Source organism: Apteryx rowi, unplaced genomic scaffold (genome assembly GCF_003343035.1).
Source record: "Apteryx rowi isolate R43461 unplaced genomic scaffold, aptRow1 scaffold_77, whole genome shotgun sequence".
Classification (NCBI taxonomy): domain Eukaryota; kingdom Metazoa; phylum Chordata; class Aves; order Apterygiformes; family Apterygidae; genus Apteryx; species Apteryx rowi.
This window is the reverse complement of record NW_020451060.1, coordinates 443,128-458,837: the sequence shown is the minus strand read 5'-3', so window position 1 is coordinate 458,837 and position 15,710 is coordinate 443,128. Positions and strand designations below refer to the sequence as shown.

Below are 15,710 nucleotides of genomic sequence, written 5' to 3'. Positions count from 1 at the left end.
CTCTGATGAATTGGAGAGGAAGAAGGCGTATCACTTTCCCAAAGGCAACAAATCTGCTTAAATGGGTGTTTTAGAGAACTTCTTTGTGTGCCTACAGCCCAAGAGAAGCTTGAGAATCCCACGAGCTGGGCTGGGCTTCCCTCCAAGCTCCAAAGCTGACTTGGGGTACGGTCTTGCCAAGTGCCAGGAAAAGCAGAAAGTTTCTCCTAATGGGACTCACTGTCCCTTGAGAAAAAGAACGGCAGTAACAAGATAACACGTGACACTGGACAAAACACATTATCACAGCATCATATGACATTGACTGCTCTTCAGGGCTTCTTAGGATAAGATTAGCATTGTGTACCCATTATAGGGTAATAATTTCCTACATATTTTCTGCCATTCCTTAGTTTTTTTTAAATCAATGTGATTTAATCCCTTGGGACTTATTAATGTGTTTTTTGTTTGTTCGTTGGTTAATTTATTTATTTTGGCAGGTAAAAACTATGAAGTAGTCTACCAAAGAGTATCAACCCTTTCACTGGAGAGATCTGTAAGTAGATGATCTTACTGCCTTTGAATCTATCCTGAAGAAGAATTAAGTTTCACCTTATTTACTGCTTGGACCTCATCATGCTAAAATAAAGTTATGCAAGAGGTATCAAAGATATCTTCCTCACTCTGTCCTCAGTGTTCAACCAATGAGCACCCTGGTGAAACCAAAAAGAGACTGGGAAATGCAGAAGAGCAGGAATCAAGGAAAATGGACAGAGGAACAGAGAGGTAGAAGGGAATCAGAAAAGTGAAAGACGGGAAGAAACTGAGCGACTGATTTTTACTAGCTGAAGATTAAGTCCTCAACAGGGCTCTGACATGCACTATCATAATCCAGCCCCATCACTTAATCAAACACATTTATGACACATCCAGATCTGACATTGCAATTTTAATCATAAAAACATTTAACCAGAGCCTCCCCACTATCAGAAGCAACAGAACTCTGACACAACTTACAGCACTGCATAGACACATATCAGTGTATTTACATTCTGTGGTAAACCTCACCCAGTGTACAACAGCTTGACTCTACAGAAGTCAACAAAGCTACCACAATTTACGCCAGACTGAGTATGAACACAGCCTGTAGCAGTCAGTGCTGTTTGTCCACTAGAGAACAAAACAAAGGGACAAAATTTGGGATGAAGAAGCAACATAAATTCACAATCTTTTCTCTCCTGTCTTTATCTTATTGCATCCCTTAAAAAGGAGAGAAGAAGTTCCACTCTTTATTCTGTGCTGGTGCTAGGCTCTTTCTGGTGAATGATTTATGACTCTAAAGGAACTAAAAGAAGCCATGAACTTCCCATAGCTGAAGGGACCCTGAAGAAATTCTGGCTAAGTACAACTACAATTAACTCAAAATAGTAACTACTATTCATTACATTTGTATACTACCCCTTTTGTACAGGGCTGGCCAATAAAGCAAATTTCACACAGTGGGAAATCCCTGCAGAAGGAGTAGACATATGCAATTTAACCACAAGTGGGTCAGGTCCTCTTATGCTTCCTTACTTTCTTACCAAGTCTTTTTTAGGTTAAGTCTTTGCAACTATTTCACAGCAGTGAGAAACAGAGAGGTGCAAGAACCGCTGCTGTACACGTTAGGGTGAAGTTGTTCTCTTGTTTAATTCAGAGGGAGGTTCAAAATAAAACCTCTTCTCTAACTGCAGACTATTTTTACCTTCCTCACAACTACTCTACCTTGATGTTACTTATCATCAAACATTAATACTCTAAAAGCTCCAACTTGCAGTGGGCGACGCTGAGAAATGTAATTTGCCTGCCTGCCCTTAAGAATATCCACCCTGTTCTTTAATTGAACGCTTTTTATTGTAGCACAGAAGAAAAACATCCTGACTCATGGCTGGCTGAAGTCACCTGAAAAGTCTGGAAGCTCCCACCACACACCATAGCAAAGTGTAACAGTGCCTAAATCTAGCAGGATATTATCCAACCTGATCACACATATCATCTCACAAATGCCAATTACTGCCTCTAAACCAAACCCTGACCCATCTACAGCACTATTCACTTGATTACACTATAGCATTCTGTCTCTCCTTCAGTGAGTCATCAGTAAACAATATTTGGTTTTAGACCGCTAATTTCATCTCCCCGTCATAAATTACTGATTAATTCTGACAAAGGCATTCAGACTCAAATACCTACTGACTGTACATTGCAACCTACAATAACATGCACATCTCAGCACACTTCAACAATGTAACTGTTGAATAATGCCACATACTCATATTCTACCACTTCCGTAACATTCTGGAAAGGCTTTTTTAAAATGCTATGGTAAAAGACAACTTTTCCAAATAACTTCTTTTTAACAGGGTGGTCTATATTTCTGCTCATTACACATGTAAGGGACTGGATTAAGTCAGAAACAACTGCTGAATTATGAGGGCATGAAGAGAAAGCAGATCCTGCACTTTAAAACAGTGCTCAAACAGCTCAAAAAAAGATTTCACTCTAACTTTCAAATCTGGCATGTCCATATTCTTTTTCTTGAAAGGAAAACATTTGATCAGCAGAAATACGCCTCCCTAACTTATTTGATTTACTCTATTTTCTCTGGATTAATGTACATTAAGGTATACTACTCCGTTTGGAGCTCTAAGGACATGCTGCAAAACCAGCCACACACTAGTCTTAACAACATAGATGCAAGCACATAACACAGTAATGCAGCTCCAGAAGTATTTCTATTGCCAGAAAACTCCCTTTATAGGAAACATATTTTCTTAACACTCCAAAAAATAAATCAATTATATGTTTAGCCCTGGTTCATACAGCTGGGGAAAAAGTTTTGAAAATTAATAAACATTCCCTGGTGAAATGTTTCTGAACTTGGGGAAAACATTTTACTCTGAGTTATTTTTTCACCAGATCTTTAGGGGAAAAGGCAGCACACTGCAGACATTGAACTGTCAGTAGATGAATTACCATTTAATGACAGGTCACGTATGTCCCTAGTCTACACTACTGTGAGAGCTGTATGTAACATCCACAATTTAAGAACTGCCAAGTTCCCTTGTGCCATATTTTCTAACAAACTCAAGTGTCAGACCAAGTTCATCAAAAGGTATGCTAAAGCTTATGGACRTTTTCAGCACACCTGGGCTGATTTATGGTTATGCATCAAAATCATGCAAAACTTGTAGGCTTGACACAGTACTTGATGAAATTTGGCAGATTCAAGTGGGTTTCATTTGCAGTCCCACTGAAACCAAACTTAAAATAAATCTCAAGGGGTGTGAACTCACATAGTTTGAAAGTGAAGCACAGAACTATACAACGTTGCATATCAGGAATGCCAGGTTTCAGACAGATGTAGGGACCAATGATATAACCGCTCAAGCAAGAAATCTTCATACGTAGGACCAAGCTCCCCCTAAGACAGAATATCTGTAAAATATCTAACAGCAGGCTAATGAGCATAATATATCTATACCAGCAACAAGTTCTTTACAGATATACAGGCTCAGTCTTATTCCAATGTATTTTATTTTATTTTGCTGTCTTCATCTAGCATCATCAGTACCAGATTTCAGTAGGCCAATCTCAAGAAACAAAATTTCTACCACTAAAAGAATACCCCATATCTCAGAAAAGAGCCAGAGTCTCCAGTAAGTCCACTGCAGACCTACCTAGAACTGAGCAATTGTATAAACAAGTGCTCGACTCTTTGGCTGTCCAGTGTCTCCTGACAAATCCACAGAAAGTCCTGCACTTTTTTTTTTTTTTTTTAAATTGTGAATCATTTTGTCCTTCACAAACAATGGAAAACTGATTGCCACTATCACAGGCTCCTTAAGTCATCCTTTAGGTTTTTTGCCTCCCATTTAGAGGATTTAATCATGAGTCATAGAGGATTACAGACGATAGCTTTCCATATTGCAGTATAGCAGCTCTAGGGCTGACAGAATTAATGTTGGGATGTTTCTTTGCAGCCACAGGCACACATGTTCTTTGAGCATATTCTTCTCTACACATATCCCACATTCAGATAATGCACTGTTCAGGGCTATCTGGAACTAAGTATCTCATGGCCAAGGTCGCACACTGGAGCTAGTTTCAAGGATTCCCTAATCTTGATCTGTGGTCATTTCAACTGCCAGGAGACAGCGGGACTCAGACGTTCTGCTCCACGCCAAGATACTATGATTATCCAATTATTAGTAACCAATTAGTAGTATGCAGTTGCCATCGGAAATTGCTTCACCAAAGCTTACATCCTGAACGAGCAGGGCCAATCCACCAGCTTAATGCAGCAGAACGCTGGAATTTCGTGGCAATCCCAAGCTTGCTTTGGCATGGCAAGAGCGGATCCACACTCTTGCTAAAGACTGCAACTCCCTGGAAAATGGAAAGCCCATGGTCTGCCATCCAAACTTAGTTCACTCCTTACAGCATGCAAACGTTAAGGCAAAAGTAAAAATAAATGAATATGACTGCAGTGCAGAGTTTAAGAAAAGAGTTACTATATTTAAAGACAGGGAAAATGAAATGTATGCACCCCTGGGCTTACTTTGTCTCTGCTTTAACTTCAAAGTGTTTGTTTTGTTCTCTTCAAATAGCAGACTATCAAATCAAGCTAACACTCAAGGCATTTCACACAGCTCTCCAGATTTGGGATTCATGCCTTTGACAAATTCCACCTTTAGAATTACTTTTCTCAAAACAAATGCAAAGCTCATTTACCTATTTCCTACATTAGGATCTCCATTCAGAGACCTGTTCTCTCCCCTGAGCTTCATGCAGTCTGTAAGTTTGACACTTTCCCGAGATACAAATTTGTAACATTTCTCCAGAGGACTGTTGGCAGGACTGTTAATATTACTTGAAAACAGTCCAAGAGAATTATCAAATCAAATCAGAATTATCAAATCTATCAAAAACATTTATTTCTAAAGTTGTATCTTAACCACCGGTCTTATACCTCATTTGTCCACAAAACACATTTCGCATATGAAATCACCTCTGCGGACTGGCAGGAAGGGACTTAAATTCCCATACTCCTTTCTAAGCTATACCCACTAAAAAAATGACACATTAAACAAATATACAAAAGGAGAGCAATGAATGTGGCTATTTATTAGGACGTAAGAGCAAACACTATTTCCTTTAAATTTGCCTTGCTAGGAAGAAAAGACATCTTGAAGGAACAAATATACATTAACAAAAATATATGTGACAATTCTTTCTCCTATAGAATCACTTAGTGTGGTGATTTTTCAAAGACTTGTAACACAATCTCTCTCTTTCTCAGCACTTGCACAGACCTCTCCTGTAGCTGTCACTGGCCTTGAGGCAAACAAGACTGGCAAAACATCAGTGCCATAGTAGGCAGCTAGCTTGAACCTAACCCTCCTTTAGACAGATCTTTTTAGGTCTTTCAGTGAATTAAAACATTGAAGCAACTTGGCTGATGTCAAAATCTTTGAACCCTTTTCTTCCTGGCACCTCTGCTCAGGCAGCACTTTGAGGAAGGGATGTCGCAAGCGACCTGTGCAACCTTCAGAGTTAGATAAGCACTTGCTGACATAATTCAGTATGCCTTTCAACATTTTAAGTCCTTTTCCCATCTTCAAGTTTTGACACGTTCAATATTCCCCAACTCTTTGATTCAACAGAATAAATTCCTTCTGAGGTCAGCCTTCCTCCCAGGTATATTATTTCCACTGTCTAACATTAATATTTGGCTTTACGCAGTTTAAAATTACTGGTTCTTGGAAAGTCAAATACTCTGTTCCAGCTTTTCTGATATTCACTGGATCATCAAGACATATGTCCATACCTGCTACACTTTCCTTTGGCTAATTCACTGCATGCAATGCACCTCCAGCCAAACATAGTTCAAAAGGTAGTACTTCCAAATGATGGAGTGAAACTGCAAAGCTTGAAGCCATCTATCCAGGAAAATCCATCTATATTCTGTTAATGCATTAAATTTGCTGAATAATTTGACTCCTGACATCTCAAACAACATTCTCCTTTTCATAAGCCAGCAAAAATGTTCTTTCTTCTGTTTTTATTTAAGTCTTGAGAGTCTACATATGGTCATAATCTCCATCCTTTTTTCTCTGCAATTATTAAATAGAACCCAATTTGTAGATTTTTTTTATTCTTCAAATGATACCATCTGCTGCCATGGTTCACAACTCATTTTCTAGCCTCTTTCTCAAGGCCTGTGAAACATTTTGTGTAGCCCTGACCACAGATCTGCATCTTCTTCAAGCCATATCTTGTCTTTTAATGCAAGACATACAGGAATATATCTTCACATTATGTTACTAAAGCATTCCAAAAGGGCTATAGGTTGTCTTTCTGAATTTTTGTGACACTGATCCTCTTGATGTTTACCTCACCCTTCCAGACCCAAAACAGGTCACCATCTTCTGTATGTCAACATCTATTTTACCATTTATATTTAACCAATATATTTTTCAGGGAGCATTTCAACAGCAGTAAAATTGCCTCTCTGTTAAAGGATTTCAGAGGTACTTTTTACTCTTCCACATTTATGTACTCTGTGCAGTTTCCTGTTTCACTTTCTGTTACCACATTTATTTCCGTTCCATTCTCTGTCCTGTACACGCCAATTCTACTCATTTTAATTGGCTGATCTTTTGAATTTATAGCTTCTTCCATTATTATTCCTAAAAACAGCACTTCCTCTTCAGCTGAGGAATCACATTCTTTACTTACTACAAGCAGTTTCTCATGTGTGCTGCGTATTTTAGCATAGTGGTGTGTTTATTACACTTTCTGCACGTTTATCAGTACCCAGAGCATTTCTAATGCTCATATTGAGTGCCACACCACTGCCATTGCTTCTGTGACTTTCCAGGTTCCTGTACTTAGCCAATTTAATTTCTGGGAAATTCTCTCTTGCAATGGTACACACAGTCAAAGGTTCTTTCTTTCAGATTTTTATTTGTATTTCTGTTTGCTCTGTTGCTTGCCCTATACATATCGTTTTTTCTAGAGTGAGATCAACTTGACTTACAATCCATTCAGGGACTTCTCTATTGCTGTACTTCAGGAAAATGTACTCTTTTATAAGTGTTAATTTTGCATTTTTAACATCATTTTAAGTCTTTAACTATCTTCTCTACCATTCTCCCTTCCAGCTATGTTCTCATCCCGCATATACCTCTTTCACAAGCTGACATCTTTTTTCTACAATGGTCTTCAAATTTTTTAATTATTTTCGCAAAAGCCGCCTTCTCCTTACCTGCTATTACTTTCATGGTGTTCGTCACTTACCTTTACAGCTTGTCTCTGCCATTGCTTATGAACAGAATAAAATTTTTGTCATCCTTCAGCCCATTTATCCTTATGGTTTTCACAGCCACTCCACACTCGCACACACCTTCCAGCATTTTGCTGATTTACACACCTCTCGGCACTTCCCCCAGCTCTCAGGATGGGTGAGGCATTCACCTGCAATCACACAAGATAGGGCTGTTCTCTCCTAAACCGTCCACTTCAGATACCAATTGTGAAGAGCAAAACTACTTCAAGATAACCTGTTTATTATTCTACTTTGGTGCCTTCATGCCACATGTGAATTTGTGCCAATTCAAAACATTTGTTAAATCTTTTGAATCTAACCTGAAAAGTTTGGACTTTTGTATACTTATATAAATGCATGTAGCATATGCAGTACTTAAAAGATGCTTACATCGCTATCACCCTAAACTTGAAAATACTTCAGCACATGCTTAAGTACACTACACAGTTAATCACATATGAGCCAATATAACTGCTGCTAGTAGGAGAGTTCGGTATATGTGATTACAATGTGAGGACCACTGTGTGAATATTGTACTCCAAAACCAGTCTTTAAAAATTAGAAAGAGGCAAGACTGGAAGGGAGACTACGAAATGAATAAGCAATAGATTATTCACCTCCCTGTGCAAAAGATGCAATTTCACCTTCCTGAACTAGACCCATATTCAGCACATAGGTTCAGCAGAAAAAAGAGAAAGAGAAAGAGAAAGAGAAAGAGAAAGAAAGAGAAAGAGACATGTCTGTGTCTAGTGGAAGAATTGGAGGAATTGGAACAGATTTGGAGGAAATGCTGGGAATAATGTTCCACTGTTATCCAGGAGTGCCAGGTTCAATTCTTTCCTCTTCCTAAAGGAACGTGATCCCAGTCTCCCAAAAGGTACTCTCCTATGAAGTAATCCAAGGTGGGCACTCTCAGTCTTATCTGTTCGTGCTGTTCTTATTTTTGCTGTAATTGCACATCCAGTGGAGCAGGAACAGGACCCAGTTGTCTCACTACACAAATAAGCACCACAGTCACTTAGCTAAACAGACAGTCCTGCTCTCTGACCCAAAAGCATATTTAAATACTCCACACCAAGCGAGGCAACTCTGACAGGAAGAGTCGAGGCAAATCCACATCTGTACGCCATATATGACAGTAGTTAAGATGCTGACATGCAAGACCTTGGTTCATACCCATGCTCTGATTCAGTCAGAGCGGCCCTCGACATACTCTGCTGAAATGTCTTGTTTGGGACCACACGAACATCTCACTCCCTGGCACAATGCTGCTCACTAGCAGGGAGCCCCTGCTTTTCCCACTCACCTCCACACACCAGGTCCCCGAGGTTTCTCGCTCATCAGTGACAAGAGTGGGGGGGACGCCTCCATTGGACAGTTCGTGGGGGGAATCTAATTTTGGCCTTCTGAATCACTCCCTGGAAGAAGCGGGCTCTCCATTGCAAGCAGGAGCGTAGCCAGCTGAGCTAATGCAGCTCATAGGGACCAGATCTTAATCACTGTGGCCTGGGACAGTCCCGGCCATGCTTAGCAAGTCCAGCGCGTGACACTCACAGCACATGCTGCAAAAAGTTCCTCCATGCATATCCATTAAGCCTGACATGCCCAGTATATACAAGCAATTTATCCGCATATGGTCATTGTGCTGTCTGGCATTTAGAGAGTCAGACAGTTGTTGCAAAAGTATGGGAAAAGTCACGTCCTATAGGCTCATCATATGGAATACAGCATCTGACTGCATAATGTGGGATATCCACGTTACACGGGATATCCGCTTAATATTGCCTTAATTATTTTTATATGTATGGTTCAGAAATAAGGTAAAAATTACTTCATTTAAACCTTACACCAAAAGATTTCTTTTGCCTTAACTGCCAGTCCAAGAAGAAAAATAAATAACTTGCCCAACCCTAATTAGATCCCTATTAACAGATTCTTCCATAAGAAGCTTAGAAGTGTTACCATTGCTTTTCTGTTTCAGCAATGGACTAACTTTGATTAATGCATTGTCCTTCTTTTATTTATACATCAGACAAATGTATATTCTGAACCACATATCTTCTATGAATCTAGTACAAGCTTCTATGGTGACTGCATCTGTCACTGTTTTGCACATGGAACTACTGTGCAGGTTCAATTAAATATGGAAATTATCTAAAACTTTGTAAAACCCCTGTAAAATACTCAATCTCAGCTTCCTGTTGCCTCAACACACTTACTCTTCACACAGTAGGAAAATGTTTGGGATCCAGGAAAAGCCCCAAGCCAAATATAAATCAAATGATGGACTAACAGTCCTCAAGAATCTCTCTGCTCTTCCAAACTTAAAGAAGGCAGGAAAATGCTTGGGATCAAAGTTCTTTTCATCTGTAGCGTATGTTCTCTGAACTCCTCTATACTGGTAAAATGTTAATTCAGTTGAAGTTTTGCCACCAACTTTAACACGGCCAGAATCTGAGCCTTGGCTTCCCCTTAAAATAAAAGGCATCTCTAAGTACCTTGCTGGAACAGGACCAGGAGGCTTAGCAAAAGGCTGGTTCAAGTCACACCATTCAGAGATTATGATATCTCAGACTGCCTTTACAAATGCCTTGGACCTTGTGTCTGCCTTGTTCTACTTCCTCTTAGTTCTGTAAAAAAGTTTTGTTTCTTCAGGCCTTGACAAGAACCAAAGCATATTGACCTGAAATCTGATCTTCAAGAATTTATCCTATCGATGACAACACAAGTCAGAAACAAGAGTAGCTGAACTGGTATTAAATATATTTAACAGTTTCAGTTATAACTGCTGTCAATAATCATCACTCAAAGCTGGTCATTTTCCTTCCAAGAAAATAAAAAAAATTGCATATTCACAATAAAATTTCCATGGCATAGCTCCTTTCCCATAAATGCATTATGACTCTGCAATGCTATGGTGAATAGTAGCCATTTAAGACACAAGATCTCCATATACGTATGCCAGGGGGTTTAGTTTGGCTTGCTTTATGCAGTTTCTGAAAACTTAGGCTCACAATCAGAAAGGAATTAAGGTGCATCCCCAATATATTTGATTTCAATAGGAACTATGTGCCCTCATACATTTTTATAAGTAGATCTTAGCAAATGTAAACAGCATTCAGTAACAGCATCCATATCCCAAGCAGTATAGGCATATTGCTCTCAAGCCTCTTGAATTTATTTCTCCATTTCAAATGCACATAAATGATAAATTAATACAATCAGTGCTTCACTTATTAAAGAACAGCTTTCAAAGAGAGGTTTTCCAAACATAACAAGTTAAATATACATCTAACATCAGAAAGGCATTGAGAGGGCTTTCATCATTTATTTTGCTTCATTATCTACTATGCTCATCCAGCTTAGGCAAAGAAACTGTGCTAGCTGTGTCACCTTTGTTGACACATTGTTAGATACTGCTGCACTGAGAGATGATGAACACGGGAGAGAGAGAACTGCAGTCTGAAATGAACAGGGTTCCCTCCCCCCCCCCTTACTTTAAAACATCACTCAAAACGGAGAAATAAAACAATTATTTAGCTTTTCAAGTTTTTGTTATGCAATGGTTTAAAATGTAAAATCTTGCTAAGCTGCTTCCTCCCTTACACTTTCAGCATAAAAATAACAAAAAACAGAACCTAAAAAATCTGGAAAATGCCATCCTAAAGTTATCAGAGGCTAGACACCTGGGCCTTCTGTTTTCTTATTAGTATGGAAGGGAGCGGAAGTTTCTTAAAAATAATGTATTTGAGACCAAAGCCTCAGATTCATACAAACGGGCTTTGGTTTCACGTATAAACCCAAAATCTCTCTTAAAATTATTGGGTGAATAAAGAGATAAAATCAGAGGCAGTGCTTTGCCAGCCCAGTCTCCTGAAGGGTGCTGCCCTCCTCCAGCACCTCCAAGGTCCCCCAGGGAGCCCCGTCAGTCCTCACCCACTGCAAGGACATCGACTACAGCAAGGGATGCAAAAGGTTACCTGGGAGCAAAAAGAAACCATCATGCATCAAATGATATTTGAGGGTTTTTTTAGAGCCTGGAAATTACAAGACTGATTTCCATAATGCTTACTTTCAACGTACCTTAGCCAACTACCAAGATCTTTAAAGGAAGATTAAAAAAAAAAAAAAAAAAAAGACAGATTCCTAAAAGGAGTTACTGTATCACAACTGTCCAAATTCCCTTTAATAATTTGCAGCCTGATGCCTCCTATCATTCCAAATCACCAGAAATAACCTTTAAATCCAGCCAAGCCATGCCATCCTGCACTGTCAAGAGCAGCTTTCAGGAGGAAGGGGAAGGGGATCAAGAAGCCTTGTAGACAGTTTTATATTATATTTAATCTACAGCAGAGTCTAGAAATCTAAAATGAAAGAGAATCAAAATACTAACATCACTGAGCTTCATATGATTTTAAATGTGCCTTTTTTTTAGCACAAGCTCACATGACTTGTTAAATAATTTACTCTATAAATTACTTATCCTGTCTTATTTATTAACAATTCTAGAGTGCTTTATATAACTGCATTAGAAATTTACTTTGTGGTTTTGAAACATACGCAATACACAATCACCTCTCTCCTTTACAAGGGAAGAGCTAAAAAGTCACCTACTATCTCATTGGCAAGCAGTTCTTCCTGAAGCATGCCAATTAATTTCAAACCTCATTCACCTGAATAATCATAAGTCAACCTATTAATGACTTGATATTAGAGCTGCTAAACTAGGCCACCAACATACTTGCACTGCAAGAAGATACTTCAATAGCAAGGACTATGAACAGTCACATACACTGAGAAGTACTAGCAGTACATTTTATTTATGATAAAATTGTTAGATAGGTCCTTTTAGAAAAAATCCTGAAAAAATTTAAGTGGCTTATTTACTATCCTATTAAGATTTTGCTCATGTGATCTTGCTATGAAATGTCTGTGCACCATTGTGCCTAAAGGTTTTGGATTTAACAATATCTATACGTTCATTTTGCTCTCACCAGTCTTGCTCTTAATGTGAGCTTCAGCTGTCCAATGGCTGATTTCATTATTTTAATTCAGGGCCTCACTTTGGAGTTCGGCTTCTCTCTAATAACCTCAGTACTACAAAACAGTTATTGTGATTAAGCTCTGTCATGATAAGCAATCTTAGCACAGGCACGTGCTTTCCAGACCAAGTGCAGCCCCTGTCAGTACCCTAAGCAAGGGGACAAAATTTCAATTTTATTAGATGCTGAGGATTTCCAAAATATGGCTTTTATCCATCAGAACACAAAAATTTGCAAAAACCACGAGGAAAGGAAAGAGTGAGGACAATGAGTAAGAAAAGCACCAGGCAGAAATATTCCTGTGCCCTCCCACACCAAGTTTCAGCAGCTGGGCCTCACAGGCCTGATGCAAAGCGCTCTGGAGGGCTTTCTGCTCATTTTAGCCCATTGGGACGGGGACCCCACCAGGAACAAAGCAACAGCTGAGCCATTTGAGAGGGCTGGGCTTAGGCTCGAAACTGCCATTTACCCGCGGGTGGAAAAAGAGCCAAGGTGTCTCGGCACCAAGTGGCTGAGAGGGTCCAACGCGTGGGACAGCAGCGCTGTTATTCCTTCCAACACCCCGGGGCCCAGCTGTCCTTCCCACCCCTCTGAAGCCAGGGGAAAACCCCTGTGGCCCGTCCTCTTCCCTTCGCACCCTGCCTGCTCAGCACCATCCACCTGGCCTGCAGTCATCCCTTTGCACCACCACAGGTTTCATCAGCCTGACCTAACCGTGCTGTTATCCCACCGGCAAACGCCTAGTGCAGATGGCCTTCTTCTCAGGTGAAAGTCTTGGCCAAATTCCCAGGGAGTCATTGGAAGTTGTGCCTAGGACTGCAGGATCCACTCCAATCAAGAGCAGGGCAGAAGCAATAAATGAAGTGTCAGTCTCAAAAAGCATTCAGGACATATGCAGGAATAGATTACTAGAAATTAAGTGTCTTACACTCTTCTCACTCTCATTTATACCCAGAGTAATTCCACCAGAGATCAATGAAATTGTGCTTCTGCAACTACAGAGCACATAAAAGAAAAATCAGTCCTGAAGCTTCCTAAATAAAATGCAATGCTACAGCCTCTCAGACTGGTTTCTTACTTAAAATAAAGAAAGATGTGCAGTGTTGAAAAAAAATGCATTTTCACATTCTGTATCTACCATATCAGAACAGCTTCCTTACATATTTATTGTCTGATGACTTCCCACAATGAAATAACACAACAGCCACAGGAGGCCAATTTTTAATTTATGCCTACAAACTAATTAAAGGGCTGTTCATGTTTTATGTTGAAGTATGTTAAAAAAGACCATCTTAAATATGTGCAATAGCATCTCCTGAGAAATCCATGACTCAAAATTATTTTTAGTCCACCAGACACAACAACATGCAGTGTCACAGAATGATACAGTAAAAATTGGAAAGGACTGTAAAGATAGACAGTGATGCTGAAAAAAATACAGAAAAGAATAAAAATTGAAAGTATCAAGGCAAAATGACTAGACATGTTTTAAGTTGATCATGGATGGCATACATATTTATGCATGCATTTTTTCCCTGGCCTTTTAAACGGAGTTTAAATTCTAAGGGGAAATTGCTGAGTTACCTCCAAATTGAAAGTACTGGATAATAAGGCTAGCAAAGCCTATAAAAATGAGCAGTGATGCACGGCTCGAAGCAATTTTTTTTTAATGAAGCAATCCACAGAATATTAAACAAACATCTGAAACGATAACTGCTGTAACAACTCAGAAAGATTGTCTCATTCTCTTAGGTCCTAAAAATCTGCTGAAGGTAGGCCGTATAGGAGTAGTAGAAATGAACGTCTCCAGCTTCTTCCCACATATTACACATCCATGAGGAAATGCAGCAAACTGACTACAACAAACTGCAGAAAGGTAGCCCAAAGGCTAGCATTAATCTAAAGCCACACCAAATTTTATGGCATTTTTACATTGTTTCTAAAGGAAACTGAAGAAGAGGAGAAAGAAAGAGAAGGGAAACACTGAGAAATCTGCAGAGATTTGGGGAAAAATATTCTGGTACCTTTAACATTAAAAATGTTGTGGGAAACAATCCAGAAACAGCAGGGGCTGGGGAAGATGGAGATGGACAAAACAGCTTTAGAAGGCTTTTTCCCCCATATCTGTCATCTACAAATCCAGTATGCAAAATTTTTGCTCAGCAAGAATCTTTGCAGCTCTTCTCAGGCAAAAATATGTCGCTGTCACAGGGTACAGAGCTGTTAGAGGATGCAGGACTGGACGCAAAAAGCTATAGCACCCCCTCACCGAAACTGGCTGCAGGCAAACAAGGATGGAGATGACACATGGGTAGGACGAAAAAATACAACTTCTTGCACCTTCCTCACTATTAATAAGGGATCCCTAATGCTCCAGCGCTCGCTGAGAGACAGCGCAACGCTAATTCCTCTGTAGGCTCGGTATTTGCTCCTTCCAGCCACCTTACGGAGAGCAAAGCCGGCTCGCACGCTGATGGCCAGGGAAGGGGAGCTGGTTCGCTCTCCCTTTCACCGGGATGTGCTGCATTCTTTGCTCTTTCTTTAAAAAGAAAGAGATACATAAGTGGTGAGATGCGAGAGGGGGGAAAGCTGCCCACCAAAGCTCTCCGTTTGTGGGAGTAAACGGAGGGAGAGAAAGTGGGGAAAAAAAATCCTTCCCAATTTGCTGCCGACGCAGAGCCGAGGTTTGGGTGGCGCGTACGAGGCGGTGGAGCGGAGCAGCTGCGCGCTCCCGCCGTCCGCGGCTGTTTCCGCGCGGTACCCGCCGGCCCGCGAGCAAACTCCGGGCCGACCTCCCCGCCGCGCCGCCTCATCCTCCTCCCCGTGCCCAGGAAATCGCACCGCGGGCAATTAAGATTTATCACCGAAATGCTCTCGAAATTGTATCTCTGGGAAGCCGAGCCCAAATTGAATCACGCCGGCCTTTCAGGCTGCCAGCCAGCACATCTGCCCGCCGAGCAAGTGCACCGCAGCGCGGGCAACTTCTCCTCCGCCCGCCGCCCCCGCGCCCCGCGGATCCGTCCCCGCCGCCCCCGGCCCCGGCCGCGGTGCCCCCCGGCTCCGTCCCCGCCGCCCCCGGCCCCGGCGGGCGGAGGCGGCCGGGCCGTACTCACATCTCGGTGACATTGTCGCCGTCGGCGCTCCGCTGCGGCACGGGGAAGGAGGCGATGCCCGGCGCCGGCTCCGCGCACCAGATCCGCCAGGAGCTGCAGCGGCAGGACGCGGGGCAGGCGAGCGAGCCGCGCCAGCAGCCCAGCACTAGGCAGCACAAGCCCCAGAGCCGGGCCAGGCCGGGCGCCGGCCGCCGCCGCCGCCAGGAC

At 41.2% G+C, this 15,710-nt stretch overlaps 1 protein-coding gene across 1 annotated transcript in view; it reads right to left on the bottom strand.

Annotated features, from left to right (window-relative positions):
• NTRK2 (neurotrophic receptor tyrosine kinase 2) overlaps positions 1 to 15,702 on the bottom strand; it is a 198,824-nt gene extending 183,122 nt beyond the window's left edge. Inside the window, exon 1 of the mRNA XM_026088466.1 lies at positions 15,504 to 15,702. The gene's annotated coding sequence lies outside the window, so the exon portion shown is untranslated. The remainder of the gene's footprint in view (positions 1 to 15,503) is intronic.
• Positions 15,703 to 15,710: the final 8 nt, after the last annotated feature.